The following is a 6,245-nucleotide window of genomic DNA, read 5'->3' as shown; positions in this document are numbered from 1 at the left end:
CCAGACCTGAGCCGAACGTCCTCCTTGTTCGTCTTCCCACCCACTCGACTAAGGCCTAGTGTAACTCCGTCCAGGCGTATGTATGTGTACGGCTGCTCGCCTGATCGCTGTGGTACCCAATCGCCTCGCCTGCTCTGGTATGGATAAGCGTGCGTCCCGTTATCCTGTCAGAAATGCACCTCGTTCAGAAACTTATCCTAGCTTTGCACCCCTACATGAGTCAGTTGGGTTGGCTTCCCTGGCAGGTGTCTTGGTGATAACACCGGCTAGTTCCAGAGTCGGGGGTGAACTTATACTCTTCGTCTGGCGATAGGGAAGCACAGTCTTGTTAAGGATACTGTGGATTGTTGCCGAAGAGCTGATGCCATCTCGTCTGCGGTGGTATTAGGGTGCAGGGGAAGCTAGCCTTGCCGAACTGGCATGGTACTTTCTCCCAGTTAGTGAGCTATAGTGAGTATACAGTGAGTTAGTGACTCAGCCAGGTGGGAGTTTTCTGGGGATTGTCTTACTGGGTGAATTGTTAATTGCTGGCCACTTGTGAGTCCCAGCCGTGATCCCCTTAGCTCAGTCTTTCTCGGCAGGAAGTTGTTTGTTTAGCTGATACGCTGGCTGGGTTCTGATGAGAGTGGCTGGGCCGCATCTGCTTACAGCAGCTGTCTTGTCCTCCTGTCTCAGCCGGCGGGACTGGAGTTCGGTCGTCTACCCTGAGCAGCACCACTGACACAGCAACTGACTAGGTAAATTTGACTTGCGCAACCTCTTTCAAGTGAAAGGATCGCTATGTACGGTCATTAATTCTTCAGTGACCCTGATAAGGTTTCCTGATCTTCCTGAGGAGCCCAAATGTTCCATGAAGTTTGGTGATTAAGCAGAAGTAATGATGGTCGTTCCAATTTGTCTTTGTGTGACTGTCAATGGCAGTCTGCTTTATTGGGTAGGAAGGCATGGATTATGCATTTTTGATGTACTTTAATGGTATTTTTCATTTACAGTATCATCTTAAATGTTCAGCTTGGTGCCATGGAGTCATCCTTTCTTAGCTCTGGGTTTGGCAAGCTGTTGACGTATCTGATATCCAAGTTTTTTTTTAAACTGAATAAAAAAAATGAAGGCACCTCACATTTCGTACTTCATAGTATTTAACTTACAATGTTTAGCAAAAAGAGAAGCTCATGTGCAGGCTTCTTCCAGAAAATTCTTCTGCATTTGACCCATTACTGTCTCTCTCCTACCATCCTGAAGGTAAAGAAGTCCTCCCTTTTTTGCAGAACACATAGTTAAGGCCTGCATCTTAATGTACACACGTACTGTAGTCCTAGTTACAATTATTAACTAATATGTTGAACCTGGAACCAGACTTAAGGGCAAAAGGTGTTTTCATGGTGATATTTCTATCCATACTCCTATGAGTAGAGAGTGGTAGTTGAAGATATGTGGCCGGCCTTCGGATCTTAATCTCAGTGGCCTCCACACTACCACTATTATGACATCATTATGATGTTCGTATCTTTACTGTACATCTGTTTACTGAAGAAGCTGGCGTATCCCAGACAAGGAGCATTTTATTTATTTATTTTTTTGAGAGCCAAGGGTTCACCAAGAAAGATGAATGGGAATATGAAATGGTCCATTGCGATTGCTAAACAAAAAAAAAATGGCTGTCCAGGCAACGTATTAAAGACTGGAGAGGGAACCAAATTCATAGAGAGTGCCTTTTAAATCTATAGAACCAGCAATTCAGAACAAATAAGTGGTGGTAGGTGGGCTTCTCGCTGTATTTGCGTCTGCTTCATTTTCGAAAGGTGATGTGGTTACGTGACCTGGATGTTTGTGACATGAACAAGCCAGGTATTTTTGCTGTGTGTACGGTAGTTATTTTTAATATCATCTGTTACAAGCCCTGTCATAAAGAATCATTTCTATCATACGTCTGCGTTTCAGCGTGGAGGGGTCATTCTGGGTCATCCTGTGTGGCATGCTCTACCTTTGTTCTTTGCTCTTATTCCCTTTTCTCTGCTTATGTGTCCTTTTTTAAGCTCTACGCGTCACTCCCAGTTGAAATTTCACACTCTCTGTCTTGCTATTTTTTTTTTTTCTTTGGCTGCAGAATTTGTTAACTTGAATCGTCAAGAGCCACGTACTGGACTCGCAACTTTTAACGCTTCCTGCCACTTGTTACTTTTGATAACATTTTGAATAGTCTCATATATGCACTCGGAGGCCATTTTATTAGGTACACCTGCTCATTAGCGCAAATAACCTGCTCCTCCAACCAGCGAACCGTGTGGCAGTAACTCACAATATGCTGCACAGAGACAGGGTCAAGAGGCTCAGTTATTGTTTGACTAAGACCGGCTGAGAAGATTTGAATTTGGTGTGATTCTGGGTGACTGACATGCTGATTCCAGCATCTCAGAAATTGCGATTCTCCTGGGGTTTTTCACATCCTACTGTATCTAGAGTTTACAGATAATAGTGTGATGAACAAAACCAAAACATCTAGTCAATGGTGGTTCTGAAATGACAGCGGTCAGAAGAGAATGACCATTCTGGTTGGAGCTAACAGGAAGGTGACGATTGCAAGTAGTTAGTGAGGGGAAAAAAAGTAGGTCATACTCAGTAGTAGCTAGGTGTACCTAATATAGTGGCCACTCGGTTAGTGTGTGTGTGTGTGTATATATAATATCAAATTTGATATATTCATAGGTATATTTTGTTTGTAATCTGCCCTTTTGAGAATTATTAAAAGAATAAGTTAATATAATTAGCATAACTTTGAGGAACTACGATGTTGCAGCTTGTAAACCAGGCGCCCCTGTAGAAATAATAAATCTTGATTTGATGAATCCTTTTAAATGAGTGTCTTTGTGTAAATGACTCTTTGGCCTCTATTAACTTTATGTAATTCAGCAACAAAAATGCCAGCAATGGTCCTGCTCTCAAACATTCAGCCAGGTATTTAACCTGCATGCCATTCTTTTTAAGGGAAAATGTTACTTTTTTTTTTTAGCGTAAGCGAAATTATTATTGCTATTGCAACTCTGTACATCTTATAAATTACTCATATAGGGTTTTATTTATGTAATTTTAATGTGATAATTTTGCAACAAATATTTGAAAGAACAGGAGAAATATAGGCCGTGTGGACAGTGCTAAAATGAGAATATTGTTTGGGAAGTCTTTACCTGGGAATATTGTTTGGGAAGTCTTTACCTGAGTGGGTCTGTGGCTCCAGGCAACCAGTCAGCCCGGACAGCTGGAGTGGCACCACACCTGCATGGCAGGTGGCCTCCGCTGTTGTTCTTTTGTATTTGGCATGCATCATTGGCTCGGGTTCTTTGAAAACGCTTACAGTTTTGTACCACACTAACTCAATGGCTTCAGAGTGCAAATCTCTCACCAAAGATCCAAAGGGCCCAACTGTCTGGTAAATAAGCACTGTGTAGTAGAAAATTAAGATCATTATTAATAAGATTTTGTATATCTGGTGTATTGTACTACAGTCTGGGTATTTCGGAGGCTGTTCCATCATGGTAATGGCGATTTTAACGCTGCCAGCAGGGGGTACTGTAGTTGCACCCACAGATCAACCGTAAGTACTCACTATAAAGTCACTATAAAGATGCTGAAGCTTCTTAAGAACTAAAAATATGATTAACACAACCTTCATTGTGTGTAATGTGCATAAAATAATAATCAAACCACCCGAATCACTTCAAGATAAAATGAACAATCAAGTTTTGCATATTTTTAATTCAAGCATTTTGAAATTTTAATGTTAGTAGAATTATAAAAAATAATTCATAGCACCCAAAAACGTGATATACCCACTATGTAATATACACGCTATTTTAAAAATGTATTCACATTTAATTATCCCGTTAGAAACCATTTTTGTTTCTTGTAAACTGTCAGTATTTTAATGAAAGGGAAATTTTAACCACCAGACTTAAACCTAAAAGTAATTCCCATTGGTCGCCTCATGGGGCGCAATAGAAACATTTGGGGGGCAGTTTCAATGCGAAAAAAGATCACGTGGTTTTGCGTTGGCCAATCATGAGATTCTACACCCGCAGCATTACGAGATCTGTTCGTTTGTAATATTTGACCGGATAATAGACTATCTTTACGTAGATGACAGTAAATGAGAAGTAAGTACGATTTTAAAGGAAATTGGTAAAATAACAGGCAGAAAAGAATATCAACCATTATAAATCCCAAATTCGGTTGAACACAGGTTGACGGCCTAATCCCTTGAGTGGATCTCGGTAGAAAATTTGTCTGAACTGAAAGAAAAGCTCGAATTTAAATAATCTATGCAAGCTTCTGGTCTAACAATAACCGTTTGTGGATTTAATGTAAGGAAAGGTTGCCTCGCTCCCCTTTATCGGGTTCATCCGTTATTTAGCCCTTTAGCATAAACAGTGAGTCTGCGGAAAAAAAGTATATGCAGCCCTGACACCATGTGGCCATGATGTGGCAGTGTTGCATTTGAAAATGCCTGGTGGGTATCGGTGGCCTCTTGTGGGGTAAGGTAGCTGTCAAACTAGAGTTCCATGGAATTTACGGGTTCATACACTAGAATAAATACTTGATTGAACACCATTCTTTTCTTACTGTTATCTTGATAATGATGCTAAGTGGGGGGGGGGGGGAATATCTGTTTTGGATGGAAAAAGCCACAGAAAAATACATCAGCTGAGTATTGGTGGCCTGAATATGAAGGTTCCAAGACAGGGTGAAGAGTGAGCTTGCTGCTTCAGAACTTGCATCAACTTTGACGGCATGGCGCGTAATCAGGTTTGCCGTCTATGTTAATCGCTGCATAACCAGCCTTATATTAGAGCTGTATTACTGTCATAGTGGGTGGATCACAATAATGTGAACAGAGATTGGCATAACACAGATATAGAATAACTAGACTGTGTATTGTCCTGGGTGGATGTGTACAATAATATGTAATATGGATCCCATACAAGTGTAACTTTATAGGATGGATTATCAATATTCAGAGACTAATGAGATGCAGAGAAGGTAAGTACCGTGCCCCCCTACATTAAACCTGCCACCTACCTTCTTAGCCTGTGAAGTATTTGGCCCAGCTTGGTACCGAATAAATGCTCCAGTAGTTTTTTTTTAAGAGATAAAAGCAAAGTAAACCAGACTGGTTCGCTTGACGGGTCTTTTTAAAATAGATTGGAGTGGAAAAAGGCAAATAATGTGTTTTGTTTGGTTTCCACGGCACCAAACACGGCCCTTATCCAGACAGCGCACCTGCGAGCTTGGCAGTGTTTCCCGTTTGTAGCTTGCGGGACATAATAACATTACAAAAAAATGTTTTATAATGGATATCTGTCCCCTTTCAATAACTATATAAAATTAAGTTATACACTTGTAAGTCGTGAAGCTTAAACCTGAGTTTAATCATATTTCAGTGTCTGTTCAAATGTCTACTGTGTGTGTGGTTTTGTTTATATCAGATCGTATTGCAGTTATATACATAAAGAATATGCTGACGGTGAGTTAAGTCTCACACTTAGCCCTGTACTGCCTCGCCACCTAATCTGTTTTCAGATGCTTATTTACAAGGCTTTCTGTGATATTTTCCAATCCTTAAGAGGGCTGCCCTCTGCTTCTGGCCCTTGTGTTTGCTCACTCCACTTGCGTTGCACTTTATTTTTGGCCCATTACTTTGCTGCTGACTGCTGTGATGCTGCCATCCAAACATCTACCCCTCTCCCACTCCGTCTTCAGGCGCCACCTGAATGTTGAGTGTTTTGGGGCGATATTCTGCAGCTTCCCACACCCAGCCCACCATCACAGTTTCATCTGTGGTGCCCCCCCCATCCCCCTCCCCCCCAGCCGTGTAACATAAGTGGCCACGACCAGGAACATTCCTCTGCCTTCTCAATGTCAGCTGCAATTCCCCAGGGAAGCTTAGGAGGCCTAACTCTACAAAATCAGCTGTATGTTAAATGACTGTTTTCCTTAATAAATTTGTACAAGCTCAGCAACTTAATGGATGTAATGTGCAAGACTGTTACGGGATGTGTGCACATGCCTGTTAGACTTTTATCTTCTGAGGACTGCTGCACACTCCCACCTTTGCCTCGGCCACAAATGGCATCAATCTCTCCTCCCACAAGCCCGCCTGGCCACCCCCCCATCTGCCTCTAATTTCTCATGGGACACTTGCATGGAAAGGAATGGTCACCACCCTCTGAATCCTTGTCTTGCCTCTATCT

This window comes from Brienomyrus brachyistius, chromosome 18, assembly GCF_023856365.1.
Source record: "Brienomyrus brachyistius isolate T26 chromosome 18, BBRACH_0.4, whole genome shotgun sequence".
In the NCBI taxonomy this organism is placed as follows: Eukaryota; Metazoa; Chordata; class Actinopteri; order Osteoglossiformes; family Mormyridae; genus Brienomyrus; species Brienomyrus brachyistius.
This window is presented reverse-complemented; position numbering follows the sequence as displayed.